General features: G+C 46.0%; 1 long non-coding RNA gene and 1 pseudogene across 1 annotated transcript in view; one reads left to right on the forward strand and one right to left on the reverse strand.

Moving 5' to 3' along the window:
* The window catches only part of LOC140709777 (uncharacterized), a 78,631-nt gene that overhangs the window by 34,041 nt on the left and 26,901 nt on the right, over positions 1-17,689 (forward strand). The window lies entirely within an intron of this gene.
* Positions 15,824-15,945, reverse strand: LOC119626124 (U2 spliceosomal RNA; annotated as a pseudogene).

Here is a 17,689-nt window from a genome sequence, read left to right on the forward strand (position 1 = left end):
AAACCAACCTGGTTGATATCAGTTACTCCTGTGCTTCTCAAACATCTTCAGCCATGTCACTCTTCCCTGCCATGAATACCATTAAAACCTACAAAGTATTTTAGGTTTTAATGCAACTTTAGCAGAACAAATGGTTGTACTTTCACATTGGAAATGAAGGCCCCTGTGGTGCACTAAGGGTAGGGTAGTAAAGAGAGATGAGTTTGAGGCCACCTGGCTAGAAATATGAGCTTTCTGCATTTCGGAAGCATCAGACAAACAACATCATCTCCACCATGGTCATAGCCTTGTTACTTTCTTCTTCCTGTTACAGCTGTCTGACTTTATTTATTCTCCCCAACCATTAGGTGAAACCATAAGAAATTGCTGTTTATGGAGGTAGGGAAAAATCAAATGTCAACAGTTTCACATGATTCCAGCTAGACTAGGGCTTGGCACACTATGGTCTGTGGGCCAGTCTGCCCCAGCCCTGTGTTTGTGAATTAAGTTTGATTGAAACATAGGCATCCTCTTTTGTTCATGTATTGTCTATGACTGCTTTCATGCTTTGCTGGCAGAGTTGGGGAGTTGCCACAGAGACCTCCAGGTCAGTAAAGCCACATTATTTACTATCTGCCCTTTTACAGAAAAGTTGCTGCCCCCAGTGTAACTGGTAGATAGCTCCTTGAGGAGAGAATCCACAGATGAGAATCGTTTTTGTAGTTTTTCTGCTCCCTGCAGCAACACTGCAGCCTGTAAATAGTAGGCGCTTAATAAGTATCACAGTCCATTTTCTGCTGCTGTAACAGAATACCACAGACTGCGTAATTTATAAAGAAAAGAGATTTATTTGGCTCATGGTTCTAGAGGCTGGAAGTAAAAGGTCATGGTGCTGTCCCCTGCTTGGCCATCTGATGAGGGCCTTCTTGTGGCATCATAATGTGGCAGAAAGCTCACATGGTGAGGAAGGGTGCACATGTGATAGAGAGAAAACTCATCTTTTTATTGGGAGAATGCTTCTGTGATAACTAACCCACTCCTGTGTTAACAGCATTAATCCATCCATGAGGGCAGAGGCCTCAAGACCTATCACCTCTTAAAGGTCCTAACTCTTAATACTGTTGGAATGGCAATTCAATTTTGACATGAGTTTCGGAGGGGACATTTGAACCGTAGCAATCGGTACTGGATATAGAAAAACGCCATGAGCCTTCTTCCTGGAGAAGGGTGATACCTGATCTTTCATCTTCTTCTCCAGACTTTTGGCTTCTGTATCTTGACTCACTCCCAGATGTTTGACAGGCAAGCTCCTACTGCTGCCAGTGAAGTCAGCTTCCTCCTTTTTGAGTAAAAAAAATATCCAAAAAGTCTCTAAGAACCCTTGGACATCAATCAGCTAGCTCTTAGAGCTGTGTGGATGAGGATGTATAAATGAAGCAAACATATGGATTATATTTCCATTGAAATACACACAGGCCCCGAAATTAAATGGGAAAGAGCTTGGCAAGGTCATTCCATTACTTGACCATTTCCAAAACTGTTTGAGGAAAGTCTGATATGTTTGATAAACCTCAATCACAGTGTGGAATTAACCTTTCTCTCCCCAGACTATGCAGGAAGCTCAGAGGGAGTGGGGAGAAGGCCACTAGATTGAACTACTCCTTCCAAAGCTTCTTGAATCTGACTCAACGAATGATTGGTAGCTACTTGTGTCCTTTAGGGATTACATTTTTTTAGTCCGCCATGGACGGGCAAAATGGGGGCAACGGTATAATTTGCTGGAGGGGTATTCTCTTTTCCTTTCTGATAGATGCCTAGTGTTGTTTAAAAGAAGAAAACTAAATTTAAAAAATTGATTACACACCGTCCATGTTTATTGTCAAGAAAATGAGAAGAGACAGATGAGCAGAAAGAAGAAAATAACAACCGGTCTGGTGTCATTTGACAGTGATGAGGCAGCCAAACAGTCATTGTATGCTTACATATTTGAGCAGAGCTGGGGAAAAAATTGGGGAATAAGAATGATCTTGCTTAAAGTGCAAAGTACCTTTGGAGACTGAGAGGACATAAGCGCATTCTTAGGGCGGAGATGAGGAACTAGGGGGGTGGGAGGCATCATTCCCTGATTTGGATTCTGTTTGCAGCCTTTCAGGTTGGTAATTTGGAGGATTCTGCCCTTTGCCCTAAGCCACTGTGCCTTGCAACTCTGGGGCGAGTCAGGAATTTGTCTCTCTGCACCAGGAAAACCGGAATTACTGTAACTTTTTGTGGGCCGATTAGACTTTGAAAAAACTAGTTTTTTTGGCAACACAATTGAAGGGACAGGGCTGCTGGTAGAATAGGATCATTTACTGCCTTGACTAGCAAAAGTCCCACTCGTGCTTACCGGTAAACACAGGAAATGGGAGATGGGGAGGCTGACTTGCCCCTCACCTGTGCCTCTTAATTTGTACCGATTGCAAGGTGTACCTCTGTTATATTTTGGTGCAATGGAAGACCCTGCTGAAGAGTTACCTTACCCTCAAACGGTTTCCAGACTCTCTTTCCCTTTATACCTCCCCCTCCAGAGGATTGAATGCTATATAATTCTCTTCCTGTTTTCCTTGCAGCCAGAGTGGCTGGGCTACCCAGGTATAGCCTGTGAGTCTTCTTGGTGCAGCATTTGGGAAATCTTCCTTTTTCCTGCACAGAAGTGATGATGCTTTTATGCTGGTGCAAAAGTAATTGCGGTTTTTAACCTAATATTTTCGTGAGGCCAACTTATTCCCAACTTGAGCATGGATGAGTTGCCTGGAGCTGAAGCAGTTGTCTTGTGTCCACAAGAGAAAGGCCTAGAGAATCACAGAGGTTGATCCTGAAATCAATGAAATCAGTGTCAGCGACTGTCTTCCTTCAGACCTTCTGTTAGGTGAGAAAATACCCCATTTTCTATTTAAAGCAGCATGAATCAGGGTTTCTGTTATTTGCAACCAAATGGCGTCTTGGCAGATGCACCACATGACCCGCTCAGTTTGGCACAGAGACAGATGCCCATCATGGTTTATAAGCTTAGTTGTGGCAAAAATATACTTTATATTTTGTTCCAAGTTTGGTGACTGTATCTGGGTCTCAGCAGGGAATTGACGATATACTCAAATAGTGTAATTAAAGAAAGTTTAATGAAGGCACCAGTGGAAGGGTATTGGAAGATTTAGGGAAACCACAAGAGATTGGTTACTGCCCTGGGGCTACCAGCTGGGAGCTGTTCTCACCCTTAGGCTAACAGGGCAAGGAAAGGAGCCAGAAAGAGGAGTGAGAGAAGGCTGCCTGACAGGAGTGTGCCCTGGGGTGGAGGGATGCTGCCAACTTGCAATGCAATAAGCACCCTGGCCTCTCTCTTTCCACCCACCAGTCTCCTGCCAGTAGTCCCCTCTTCTCCATGGGGAGTATGTTCCCAGATCTCTAGTGCATGCCTAAAACCATAGAATAGTACTGAACCCTACATATATATACACACACACACATATACACACATATATGTACACACATATATACACATACATGTACACACATATATGTACATAAATACACACATATATACACACATCTATATACATATATATATATAAAATGCATGATTTCTTTTTCATTCGTCACAGTTTCACAGATGCAAGATTCATTCTTACCATAGATCTTAGCAGCCTCACCATACATTTTTTTTCTCTCCTTATTAAATCGTGAACTTTCATCTTTTCACTTGAAGGAAGCACTTTACAGTTTCTCTTTGGCATACCTGAATTGCCAGCATCATGCACTTTGGGGTCATCATTAACTAAAATAAGGATTCCTTGAACACAAGCACTGGGATAGCGTGAGACTCAATCTGATCACCAAGAGGGCTACTAAGTGACTAGAGGGTGGGGATTGTAGATGGCGTGGATCCAACAGACAAAGGAAGGATTCATGTCCCAGGTAGGCAGGAGTGGGAGAGCACAAAATTTCATCCTTCTGCTTGGAATGGTGCACAGTGGAAAACATATGAATTTTTTATTTCTGGGATTTTTTTCCATTCAATATTTTGGGACCATGGTTGACTGTGGGTAACTAAAATCATGGATAAGAGGTGACCACTGTACTAGAAGAAGCCAGAGGACTCCGTACAGGGCGGCCTCCCAGGACACAGAGCAGGGTAGAGAAAAATGGCAGGTGAATCTGGAGGGGCACGCTGGAGACTCCTGTCTCATGAAGGGTCTGAGGCCCACTCATGAAGGGGCTCAGGCATTCCAGGGAGCTGTGCTCCACCAGTTCAGAACCGCTGCTCCAGCTCCAAAAGCTTCGCCTTGAACTTGGAGTGCTCTTTGCTCTGTGTCTTCTCTCCAAGAAGTGGCCTCCACCCTCTGGCCAGTGCCCCATGACTGCGCCTCCAGCTCTGCCTGGCCTGCGGCTAGGGAGGCTTTTGCCGAAGCTGTTCATGACTGGAGACCCACTGAGCTGGCTGCCTGGCACAGTTCAGGATGCTAATTGGGCACCCGGCAGCTGCGTGGAGTGCTCTGGAATCAGGTTGATTTTTAAAATTCTGATTCTATTTAAATATCTCTGGGGACTTAGATCAAGCCTGTTAAACACAAATCCTTGATACAAGACCAGAAAGGAAGGAGCAGTTCTGTCCTATGTACGAGAGTCTCACTTTCATGGTCTCATGTCATCAGTGACACAGCACACACCCATTTCACCCATGTGGGGAAAGGGGAAAGGGAAAGCAGCTTGCCCAAACCTAACTGAAGCTGGTTCCAAGGACACCTCCCTGGCTGGCCCTGTCCTGCCTGCACTACTTCCCTCTCTCTCACAGGCGCTCATGCCATTGGGAACTTACTCCTTGGATTTTCTACCTCACCAGGGAGCCTCTGTATCCTCACTTTACTGGGAAGGAAACTCAGGTGCAGAGAGGTTAAGTGACTCACCCAAGGCCATAGACTCCTAAGTAGCATCTTCAGAAGAAAAACCCAGGTCTTCTGATGTCAAAGCTTGTCTTCTTAACCAGTTGTGTCTAGCTCCAGTTTGCTCAGGAGACCCCAGAATAGCATGCCAGAAGCCCCTCTCAATGGGGGTGTGAGCTTCGGGCTTTTTCTGGCCTGAATGAAAGTTTACTTTGCACTCAACAGACTCAACAAAAATCATCGTAACTGTGGTAGAGAATAGTCGTTAAGAGCACTTGGGGTCAGGCAGACCAGGCTGAGTTCTTAACACCCTTTGAGCCTTGACATTCTTGCCTCTAAAATGGAGCCATACCTCTCTCAGGTTGGATTTCCTCAGAAGCTGATCCTGGGACAAGGATTCCAGTGCGAGTAGTTTATTTGGAAGATGACCTCAGGAACACTAGAAGGGGCATGGGGAAGTGAGTTGGGGAGGAGAAGGTAGCCAATACTAGGCATATTATCAAGCAAGTCACCACAATGGGTGATGGGAGCTTAATGCCCTTGGGTATACTGGGGGCCCCTGAAGATCCCACAGAGAGTTATCCCACTCAAAAAGCAGAGGAGCTGGGGTATTGATCTTGCATCACCCATTGGCTGAGGGCTGCTCTGGGGTGATATTAATTTTTGGGGACCGCTGGCCTGCTAGGTGAGGCAGCAGAGCCAGCGAGAAGAAAGCCTTTGGCAAAGCAATGCAGGTGTTAGCAAGTGAAGTTGGGCCAGAGTGCACATGTTGGCAGGTGAAAGTCAGGCCAGAATGCACCATGTTTAAGGAGCCAGGCGCTGCTAGTGTCTCGGATACCTGCCCCATAGAGTTGTGAGGGGGCCATAAAATAATGCCTGGCACCTCATAAGTGCTCACTACACCAGGCCCTTAGATTACTCTTATTATTATTGCCATTACCATTCCTGTGACTGCTACCAACTCAGGGCACACTGAGCAGCCAATTTGGTGCTTGCCATGTGTCTCCTGCTGATGACTTTTGACATCAGAGTCTTTTGCTTTAGCCACACATTTTATTTTCCCTAGTGACCATCCACTGGGCAGAAAGCTCTGAGCTCCTGGCCCATGGGATGAGAATTCTAGCCAGGTGTGTTTCCCAAGCACAGGAAAGAATTTGCCTGGTGGGAGGAAATTGGGCCTGGCCGTGTTCATGGGCCGGGCTCTGTTTTCTCCAACTCTTTAGAGAAAAGAGAAAAGCACCACCCCCTCCCTTCCGCAGCCAGGGCAGCCTCCAGCTGGCAGCCGGTGCCCGCGTGCACAGCCAGGACCTGTGTGCAGCTGCCCCCTCCTTGGGCTGCCTGCCCTCCTGTTGTTTCCCCGAGGGCCCCAATAGAGCAAGGCCCTCTTTGGGAGCTGCCAGAGGGTGGGGTGCTTCCTCCAAGCCCTCCTCCCTTCCTGTGTACCTTCTGCTACTTCCTCTTCCCACCCCACACCCCCCACCTTCCTATTTCTTTGTCATCCTTTCTCCTCTGGGCTCCTTGGGGAGGGGTGGGGTTTCGGTCAGGATTATTCCCACTTCTCCCCTCAGAACCACTGGCTGGGTTTGCAGGGTGTTGAGGGGGGCTTTTCCCTCCTTCCTTTGGGTCTGTTCCCTCTTGTGTTTGCTTTGATCTCCAATGGATGCCGACAAGTGGACGGGCCCACCCACTGATCTCTTTCAGTGTGACTAAAAAGAAGTGTTTTCATGTTCTTGGGGCTCGTTGTTCTTGCTGCCTGCAGAAGGGAGCGATGCTGGCTGGTGATGGAGCTGCTGGAACCATGCAGATGGAAAGAGCTGGCAGTGCTGGCTGAGTTGTTATGAGGGAGCTGATGGTGGGGATGTGGGTTTGCTGTGGACTGAGGGTTGGAGACAGGCAGGGTGCCGGGGTGGGGTGGCAGCCAGTGAAATTGGACAGATCCCCAAGAAAATGTAGCAGGCTCTCTCAGGAGGGATTTCCAGGAGCTGCTGTCTGGAAGCTTCCCAAGTACCTGCCATTCAGGAGAAGATGCAAATGAGGAACAGGCCAGTGGAGCACTTGGGTTCAAGTTCTGAATATGTTACTACCTGACTAGGCCTTGAGTAAATAAATGAATAAATAAATAAAATGCTCAGTCCTTCTGTGCCAGCACTTTCTGGGTCCTCAATTGGCTAAGTGGACACCCCTTCCACTTAGTTTGGGAGTTCATGGTATCAGCTCTTGCTGCATAAAAAGAACCACCCAAACTTAGTGGCTTGTAACAACCACCATTTATTTAGCTCATGATGCTGTGTGTGACTCACAGTTTGAGCTGGGTTCTGCTGGGTGGTTCTTCAGCATTGACTAGGCTCACTCATGCATCTCTGGTTAACTGCTGGGGCTGCTGAGGGCTGGCTGGTCCAGGCTGACTCAGCTGAGACAGTGTCTGTTCCATGAGCTTTTCATCTTTTAACAGGCTACCCCAGGTAGTTTCTGGAGTCCAGGATAGAAGGACACAAAACCTTTTCAGACCTAGACCTAGGCCTGTCATGGTGCCACTGCTGCATCATTCTGTAGGTCAAAGCAAGTTACAAGGCCAGCCCAGACTCAAGGAGTGGAGAAACAAATTTTACCTTTTGATGGGAAAAGCAGCAAAGTCACATTGCAAAGGCTTACTGCAGATACAGATGGTAGAATAGTTCTGGCCATTTTTGCAAACAGTCTGCTACACTTACGAAATAACAGGCTCAAGATCACTTGGAAGAGCAGAAAGTCTTTAGTGCAAAGAGAGATGCAAAGGGCGGAAAATCAGCTTAATCCCACAATCCCAAGGAACACATTGAGAATATATTTGTCTGCGTAATCCAGTCATTTCCCAGGCTCATGTGATGGTGTTTTGGGTAGAGTAGGAACCAGAATTTGAATGACCAGATGAACAGAATTAGATGAGAATCCTTTTTCTGGTTGTCTATTTGCAGGTTCTAAGAAGTGAAGTCTCCTGACTCATCCACATTTGAGTTTGGACATATGCTAATGGGACTAATGAATTTTGATAGCTTGGATGGTGGTCCAGTTTTGGGGACCCCCATGATGGGGGATGGTGTCTTGCATGGTAAACCAGATGTCTGACAGCATCAACATCACAGGGAGAAGGAGCTCTGGGTACTGTATATTGAATACTAGAACCTACCCTACCTCACAGTAGGGCTTTTTTTTTATATGTGTTTTCTGGAAAGTCATAGCTGTCAATTGAAGGGGAGACATCTCTAAACTCGAATGCTTTAGGGGCTTAAGCAGCTTTGCTGTATGACCCCTCTAAGTGAGTGTGATGCAGAGAGCATGTCATTCATTTCTTCTAGTTGATGATAGGACTTGCTGGCCACCAGGAGCTGGTGCCAGGAGAGATTTGGAGCTCTGGAAGATGGTGGATTTTCAGCTCCAGCAGCATCAGTAAGGAAGCAGCACAGTTTCAGTGCAAAGAGCTGCAAAATTCCAGCCTTCCTAGCCTCATGGCACCTGGGTCTCTTTCACAGATGCACACAAACAGTCTTGGAGCCAGAACTGGCCTCCAGAAATGTCGACCAGTTGTCATCTTCACTAGCAGTCTACCAGTGTTTATTTCTCTTCTGCTTTTGCCAGCTCTGGACATTCTCACTAAAAAATAAAACAGCACCTCCTGCATGGTTTTAAGAAGTCTCTTTATGCATGCATACGTAGAAGCCAAAGGGTCCTGAAGCCATTCTGATTGGGCAACAATGTGGAAGACAAATGATGTCAGTCACATTATGGGGCGTGGCCAACCGACTGCCATCCTGCTTGAGAGGGTCAAGCAAGCTGCACACATTTTAATGTTCACTTGGGAGAGCGCTCCTCTCTTCCTCTTCAATTACCCAGCATGGCTACGTGGTGCTTTTCACTCACCAAGGCCTGGAGGTTAATTACTCCACACGGTGCCTTTTACCAGCAGGAGGTGTGCCTTGGCAGTCCTCAGCCCTGCACGTGGCCTGCCCAGATGGGTGGCACATCCCGCCCTCGCTGGCTGCTGGGTTTCAGTTTGTTTTTGTTTATGTTGGCTCTGTTTCAACAGAGCCTACAGATGTGGTCAAACTGGAAAGGGGGTGGGGGACTAGAAGCAAAGGGGGGAAATAAAGGCGCCAATCATTTCTGATATCATCTGATCTGACCAGAACTCTTTGAAGGGGGCAGTGAGAAAAGCCAGGCTTGGTCTGGGCCTCTGCAGCTTTCTGTTTTCGGTCTTGTCCCCATCCCAGCCAAAGAGTGGGAAGCCCAGGCACTGGGGCTCACCTTAAAGAGCCCCCGCAGAGCTTGCTCGAAGCAGCTCTGATTTCCAGGCCACAGGCAGGAATGGTTTGGTTCATTGGCCTCTTCTCCTCTTGGGGCTCCGTGGGACTGGCTTAGTCCTAATGAGAGCTGGCAGACAGAGATGGAGCAGGGTTGACAGAGAGCTGACTGCCCCTCTCCATGCAGACTTTTCACCTGGCTGGTAAAAACCGTCCCAATTAGCTGCCACAGCAAGGCTGAGCCTGGAGCTCACAGCCCATCCTGTCACCTGCCTTCCCTGGTGGTGGAAGCAGAAGCAAGACTGGGGGGCATGACAGGTGGGTGGGGGGCTGTAGGCAGGGGGTGTGTGGGAGGACCCAGTTCCGGGAAGAGGCTGCACATTCTCTGGGGTTTCCACAAAGCCCTGGGGATCTCTTCTGGGACAAACCCTTGCCCCAGCAGGCTTGGGGAGGGGCAATGAAAGAGTTAAGTCCCCCACTTCTTCACCTACCTCCCTGCTCCCCTATGACTGTTCCAGTGGCTCCCCTCTTCCTTGTGGGGCTCCTGCAGCTTCCGCAGGGAGCCAGGCAGGGCCCTGCCCCTGGCTACATCTGTCAAATGCAAATAGTTGCTAAAGTTATTTAGTGTGTCCTCACGGCTCCTTTTTGTCACTGGTGTTCCCTAGGCAACCGCTGCTGGAATGCAGTCAACTTCTAGAGGTTCTTCACAGGCAGGAATAGAAAATGGCTCTTGCTCACTTCTTGTTTGGGGGCTTCTCTGAGTGGGATCCTTACACTGGGAACTAGAGTCCTTGTTTTCTTATTTGAAAAGAGGACAGAGAGAGAAACCTGAGCAAATTGCCCTCTAGAAGTGGAGGAGGTGGAAATTCAGGATCCCTTTGCTACTTTCTCTGGATGGTGGTGACCAGGGCTACAGAGAATGGCCTTCAACATGTTTATTTCCTTCTGCCAAGACCTTCCCACAGGAGCGATCTTCCCACAGAGCAAGAGAGGTTTCTCTTTTCTTTCTAAAGATTATACAGATCAGTCAACTTTATCTTAAAGCTGTATTTCTCATATAAGCAAAACATTTCTTATAAAAATTTAGAAAATACAGATAAAGTATAAAAAAGGGAAAAATCCCTATACACATTTCCCATAATCCCATCATCCAGAGATAATCACTCTTAACATTTTGATTACATGCTTATATTTGTATAAAAGTCTTATACAATTTACCCCCAAATTCAATGGTTTTACAGTGGTTCTCAGAAATTTTTGGTCTCAGGACCCTTTTACACTTATACAGTTATTAAGGACCTCAAAGAGCTTTTGTTAGGTCAGCTATATCTATCAATATTTACTGTATAGGAAATTAAAGCTGAGACAATTTTAAAACGAAGAATGCACACACATGTATTCTATTAACTTTCAAAGCAATAATGGTATTACACATCCTATAACCTATGGGAAAGTCCACTGTACACTCATAAGAGTGAACAAGGCAAATAACATGCTAGTAGTATTATCAAAAGAGTTTGGACTTTGCAGACCCTCTACTAGGGCCTTAGGGACTCCCCAGGAGTTCCCAGACCCCACACCATGCTTTGAGAACTGCTGGTTTTAAAAAATTTAGAATTTACTATTGCTTATGAGACCTCTGGTCAGCTGGAGGGCTATTTTGATCTTGACTGAGCTCACTGGTGTGTCTATAATCAAGTGTGGCAGGTGGGTGGCTCTGCTGAACTTGGTGACTCCCTTATGTATTTGAGGGTTAGCTGGTTAGCGTCAGATGGAAGATGGCCGCAGCTGAGACTGCTAAGCTCTCCTCCATGGGGTCTCTCATCCTCCAGTGGGCTAGCCTGGGCTTGTGCACACGTCAGTGTCAAGATTTTGAGAGCTGGAACAAGAGCGAGAGCAAGAAGGCAAGGAGGGTGGGGAGGGGGAAGAGAGAGACAGAGAGAGTGCAGGAGTGCTCATGGCTTCTTGAGGTCTAAGGACAGGAGCACTGTCAATTTATCTCTATTCTGTTGACCAAACTGACTCACATGGCCAGGAGATGCAAAATAGACTCTACCTCTTTTTGGGAATCGTGGCAAGTCACATTACAAGGGGCATGGATAAGGGGAGGGGAATAATTGTGGCTATTTTTGCAGTCTACCACATACCTTATGTTTGCTTAATGGCTGCATTAGTTTCCATTGAATGAACATGCTATAATTTATTCAGTCCTGGTGGCTGGACATCGAGGTTGATTTTAATTTTCTCCTAATACGAATGAGGCTAGAATGAGCATTCTTGTGCATGAATTCCTAGAAGGGAAACTGTAGCAACAAAAGGTACGAGCTCTGTTAAGGTTCTCCATCCATTCTGCCAAATCTCTCTCCAGAGAGCCCACACTAGTTTATGTTCTCACCAGCAAAGGAGGAGACTGCCTGTTGAGAGACTGATTGCTGCAAGTGTGTGTGTGTGCGAGATCAATCACTTGTTAAAAACTCTTCTTTAACCCAAGTGTAGACAAGGCCTGTGGTCCTCAGTAATTAATTCTGCGGAGTGAAGAGCTACTCTTCAGCCTCCTTCACAGAAATGGCTACAGCTTGAAGAGACTGCTGGGGAGGAGGCTTGTTGGTAGACTGCTGGTTCTGAGTCCATCTATGGGCACCACTTTCCTTTCTAGCCCCTCACTGGTCTTAAATAGCTATTTGTTAGAGATTCAAGATGCATCTCTTCCCAAGAGAACAAGAACTATCTTTTTTAAAAAAAAAAAAAAAAACAAAACTGTTTCCCTTGGGGAAACAGTTTGACCTTGGTCGTGTGATGGTGAGGCTCTGTCTACGGGTCAGTTGACTGAGGGCAAAATCCACAAATCTGAAGTTATCCCTGTGTGCCTTACCCACTCATATGGTTTGGCTGTGTTCCCACCCAAGTCTCATCTTGAATTGTAGCTCCCATAATCCCCATGTGTCATGGGAGGGACCTGGTGAGAGGTAATTGAATCACAGTGGGGGTCTTTCTTAGCTGTTCTCATGTTAGTGAATAAGTCACATGAGATCTGATGGTTTTATAAGGGGGAGTTCCCCTACACAACCTCTCTTGCCCGCCACCATGTAAGATATGACTTTGCTCCTTGTTTGCTTACCGCAATGATTGTGAGGCCTCCCCAGCCATGTGGAACTGTGAGTCAATTAAATCTCTTTCCTTCATAAATTACCCAGTCTCCGGTATTGTCATCAGCAACGTGAGAGCAGACTAATACACCCACTCTTCCCACTGTTCCACCCCATGATTCCTAGTGTCCACAAGTCAACAAACTGTTTAGTCCACATGGCCCTGTATGATGTTTTGCTTTATTTCTTCTTTATTTCTTACCATGCCCCTTTTGTCTTCTCAGACCTATGACGCTGCAAGCCCCTGCTCACTAGTTTCCAGAAGAAACCCTGTTGAATAGTTTTCACTTGGTGCCTCTGCTTCTGCTGTTCCCTCAGGCAGAATTCCTATTCCAACCCTCTCTTTTTTCCATTCTTCATCTAGCTAATTAATAAGCATCCTTCAAAATCCAGCCAAAGGAACTCCAAACGTTCACCTATGAGGCTGTGTTGAGACTCTCAGTCTCTGAATTGACTCATCTAGTAACAGCAGCTCTGGAGGAGATGTGGGAACCCTGGTTCTTGCTTTATCCTAGCTGTGTGACATTTAGCAGGGCAAGTGACCTCTCTGTGCTACAGTTTTTCTCTTCTCTAAAATGAAAATGACGTTAGACTCATGTTTCATTTCCAGTTACTGCATTAATAGAAGTATGTGCCATTGTAATTGCTACTAATGCAAAACAACAGTTGTTTGTTTGTTTTTTTTTTTTAAAGTCCTACCTTGTGTTTCCTTGAAAAGCAGAGGATAAGACAAGGGTTTATATGCAGATAATTTATTTTGAAGAAGTGATTTTTGGGAAAGGGTGTTGGGGGCTGGGAGAGAGGGCAACAGGGTTTGCAGTCCAATTTAGGTGCATTAATGAGTGCGATACCAATGTGGGCCTGGGTCCCTCTGAGGAGCAGTAGAGTATGCACCTCAGCATACTCTACTCAAGACACAGAAGACCTAAATATTTTTCCCCAAACAAGTGAAGCACCGTTGGGTTGCCACAGCTCTGGAGGGAACAAAAAGGTGGGCTGTAAGAGCGTGAAATGGTGCATAAAAGACGTCGGACCTAACGCTGAAGTCGACATTTGTCATCCCTGAATCCCGACCTCTAAGCACCGTGCCTAGCATGGAGCGGGCATTAATCCACATGGTAAAGGTCGAATGGAGGGAAAAGTTCCTGTTGTATTTGTTCATGGCCCTCAGCCACTGGTTACAGTGGGGAGATGTTTATCTTCTGCCTTTTCTTATTCTATGGTGTTCATGTCTCTTCGGGGACTGGAAGGAGAAGCTGCTCTGCTTATGGAATGACATTGGTCAGGCTGACCTCAGTGAGGGGGTTGGCTTAGGTGAGGGCTTTTTCAGTTGTATACTCCAGGCACCTTATGGAAAAAGCTGCAAGGTGGGTAGGGTGACCTGGGTGGATCAGGAGACATTTCTTCTTCCTTTCCCATCTCCCATCCTTCCTTTGTTCCCTGTGCTCCATTTACTCTGAACCTAATACCTGAGAATCATCTGAAATAGCAGCAACCAGCCTTTGCAAAGCACGGCATTTGGCAAAATGTGTTCCATGGAATTCCAGTTCTGTTCTCCTCCTTCTCATCAACCAGAGCAATTGCACTTTTGCCTCTTTTGTATACTGAGATTACATATGTGTATCAGCTGGGATTTCGGTGCAAGCAACAGAAACCAACTTCTTTAACTAAAAAGAAAAGAAATCTATCGGAAGTGTTATGCAAACCAGAGGTCTATGGCCAAAGAAGTTCGAGAAACAGGGAGTTGAGCAAAGTCCATAGGTCTAACTACTGGGGGACTTCTCAGGATCTTTAGTCTGCTAATACAAATCTCCAAGAGGGAAATATCTTTTGCAAAGTTTTCCAAATTTATTACCTCAATTCCAAGATGTGCTGATCGTAAGATGTATCCAGAGTTTTATAATAGCCTTCCAGGGTTCAAACCAAAAGGGAACACTATCACATCAGGTGTGCAAATTGATTTTAAGAAGCAACCTGATTTCATAACTTTGTTTGTTTGTTTTAAGACAACATATGCAGAATACTTACTATGTGCCAGACACTACTTTAAGAGCTTTTAAATAAAATGACTCACTTAATCCTGTCTTTTGAGGTGGATGTGGGGCCTGAGAATGCACTTCTCAGATCTCTTACTGTAAGAGCATAATTGACCAAGGGCCCTGGTTGCTGCATTCTAAATCCACCTCCACATTGGGCAGGGGCCTTGCTTTCACAGGCTGCTCTCAGCCAATGACTGAGCACATCAGGGATACTGATGTAGATCCCTTCCAGGGAGACGCAGGGCTCCTTTGATGGTTGACTTTGACTCAAAAATTCCTCAAAACTTTGCCAAAACTTTCCTAGAACTGCACGGCAATGGAAGGCTATTTCTACCCAATCTTCTTCCTTCCCTTTTCTTTCTTTTTTTTTTTTTTTTTGTAGGAATTAGGTCTACATTGAGGTTTCACAACTTTTCCAGCCTCCTCTGACTTCTCCCCATACTCTTTCACAGGTGTTTCCCCAAACAAATGTCTGGCACGTCTAATCTCATCTTGAACTAACACAGTTGGATCTTTTCTTTCATTTCCAGTTTATAGATGGAAAGTTGAGGACCAGAATGGTTAAGTACCTTGCCCAAGATCAGATGGCTAGTAAGTGGCAGAGCTGATCATCAAACCAAGGTAGTCAGATTTCAGGGGACTTGTTATTCACTTCATGACACAACCTTGCACTTACTATTAATACATGAAAAAGCAAGAAAGTGCATCCTGGGATCTAGGAAATTAGAGATTTTATTAAGTGACTCATTGTTTTTAAAACTTTTATTTTAGGCTAAGGTATACATGCGCAGGCTTTGTGATACAGGTAAACTCATGTCACAGGGGTTTGATGTACAGATTATTTCATCACCCAGGTACTAAGCCAATAGTTACTTTTTCTGATTCTCTCCTTCTTCCCACCTTCCACCCTCAAGTAGGCCCCAGAGTCTGTTGTTCCCCTCTTTGTGCTTATTGATTCTCATCATTTTGCTCCCACTTGTAAGTGAGAACATGCAGTATTTGGTTTTCTGTTCCTGCGTTAGTACTGCTAAGGATAGTGACTTCCAGCTCCATCTATGTCCCTGCAAAGGACATGATTTCATTCCTTTTTATGGTTGCATTGTATCCCATAGTGTATATATATCACATTCTCTTTATCCAGTCTATCATTGATGGGCATTTAGGTTGATTCCATGTCTTTGCTATTGTGATGAGTACTGCCATGAACATATGCATGCACATATCTTTATGATGGAATGATTTATATTCCTTTGGGTATATACCCAGCAGTGGGATTGATGCGTTGAATGGTAGTCCTGTTTTTAGGTCTTCATGGAATTGCCACACTACTTTCTACAATGGTTGAACTAATTGATACTCCCACCAGCCGTATATAAGCATTCCCTTTTCTCCGCAACCTCACCGGTATCTGTTATTTTTGACTTTTTAAAAGTAACCATTCTGACTGGTGTGAGGTGGTACCTCATTATGGTTTTGATTTGCATTTCTTTAATGATCAGCGATATTGAGCTTTTTCTCATATGCTTGTTGGCCACATTGATAAGAACAGATATTACCCTTGATCTTAGCCAAAAGGCTGTGAAGCAATGGGACTCATTTTTTTTACAGAACATCTTGTCGGTGTAGGATGCTGGGAGCTATGCCTTGGGAAATGCTGGCAGAGTACTTTGAGATGTGTATCTGTCACTATGACCTGAAGGTGTCATGGTACCAGTGGGCCTACATAGGCCAGCGGACTGGAAGACCAGAGATGAGGAATGGGTCTGATGCCGTGAAGGAGCCCTCCAAGGCTGTCTGTCCTGCTGCTGCTGTTTATTGTGACCTGGGAGAAGTACAGGAGAGACCACTTTATGCCCTTGATCTCTGCATGGCCCCTGAGTTTCACTGTGGTGTCTCCTTGTCTCCCATATTCTGTTGAGGCAGCTACTGTGGTGTGGTAGAAAGGCCGTTGCTCTGGGAATAGAAGACCATCACTAAGCAGTGCTGAGATCTTGGCGAATCAGCAGGCTTCTCTTGCTTCACTTTCCTCACTTCTACAAAGAGGATGGGATGAGACCAAGGGTTTCACACTAAGCTCTTTGAGGCCTTGGTGGCACTCTGGAGATAACAGGGAGGCTATGGTTAGGGGTATGATTCAAGGGAGGAGCTCCTGCCCACTCTTCCTCATTTCAACAGAGTATCTCTATTTTTATCCATTTTAAATATTAGGGTTCTGTGAGTATCAGTAAGCACTATTGGTTGCAAACTATAGAATCAGACTTCCCTAGCCAGAGAAAGGAAACTAATTAAAAGGACAGTAGAGGTAGAGAGAGTTATTCAAAGATTCAATAAGATGCTGGAGGACCAGGCGTGGGGTTGGAGGAAACAATGCCAAGAAAGTTCTGAAAGGCTGGATTGGGAACCCCAGCAGGTGGGCATGCTGCCATCACGCAGGCTGTCTTCCAGCCAGGCCATTAGTCTTGGCTTTCTTGTTAAGACTGAATCTAGGGAGAAGGCTTTCAGTGGGCTGAGCCTGCCTCTGGGGCAGGAAGAGAAGCCATTACCTCTTGGACTTCCAAAGTGGGCAGTGGTCACCCAAAAATCCTTCCAACCAAGACCTCACACAGAGACATGAGGTGTTTTTCTAAGAAGTAAACCAGGTTCTCTAAGAAAAAGGAGTAGATGACCAACAGTCCCAAATAACAAATATTCACTCTCTGCATATGATTTGATTGGCAGAAGAGTTCTATTGTACATTCATTTGGAAGGCACCAGGCTAAGGGCCCTTCCCACATGACGACTAGAGAAATTCATCCCATTCAGCTGTTCAGCCTCCAGCCAGGAGAGGAGGGGACAGGAACTCTCTGGCTTCTTGACCACAGAACTGCCCCACGTGCCACTGTAAGCCCCACTTCTCCTGACAGCTGGTGGGGAGATAGCAGGAAGACCACTGTCTTGGCTTGGGTTCCCCCAAGAAAGCAGAGCTACAGAACAAAGGCTTGCATGCAGGTAGTTATGTTGTCCCCACAGAGTGGGGACAGGGCAGGAAAGAGAGCAATGCAGGGTACGTTATTGAGCAATGCAGGATACATCATCACTGTGGACCATGGAGCTCAGGGCCGCCAGGACCCTCTGAGAAGCCACGTAGAAGAGTCCTAAGAATTGTCTAGCTGAAGAACAGAGAGGGAAGGAATTGTATAGTGGCTCCTGCCCTCCATGAGTCAAAGATTGCCCATGGTGTGTTGGGTTTGGGTAGGCAGCAGAACAGCAGAGTGCGCTCCTGCATGAAATGGCAGCCGGGAATCCCCAGGGTGAAAAGTGAGAGATGTGGGCACACGTGATGGCTGCAGCAT

The sequence above is a fragment of the Chlorocebus sabaeus genome, chromosome 22, assembly GCF_047675955.1.
Source record: "Chlorocebus sabaeus isolate Y175 chromosome 22, mChlSab1.0.hap1, whole genome shotgun sequence".
Lineage (NCBI taxonomy): Eukaryota > Metazoa > Chordata > Mammalia > Primates > Cercopithecidae > Chlorocebus > Chlorocebus sabaeus.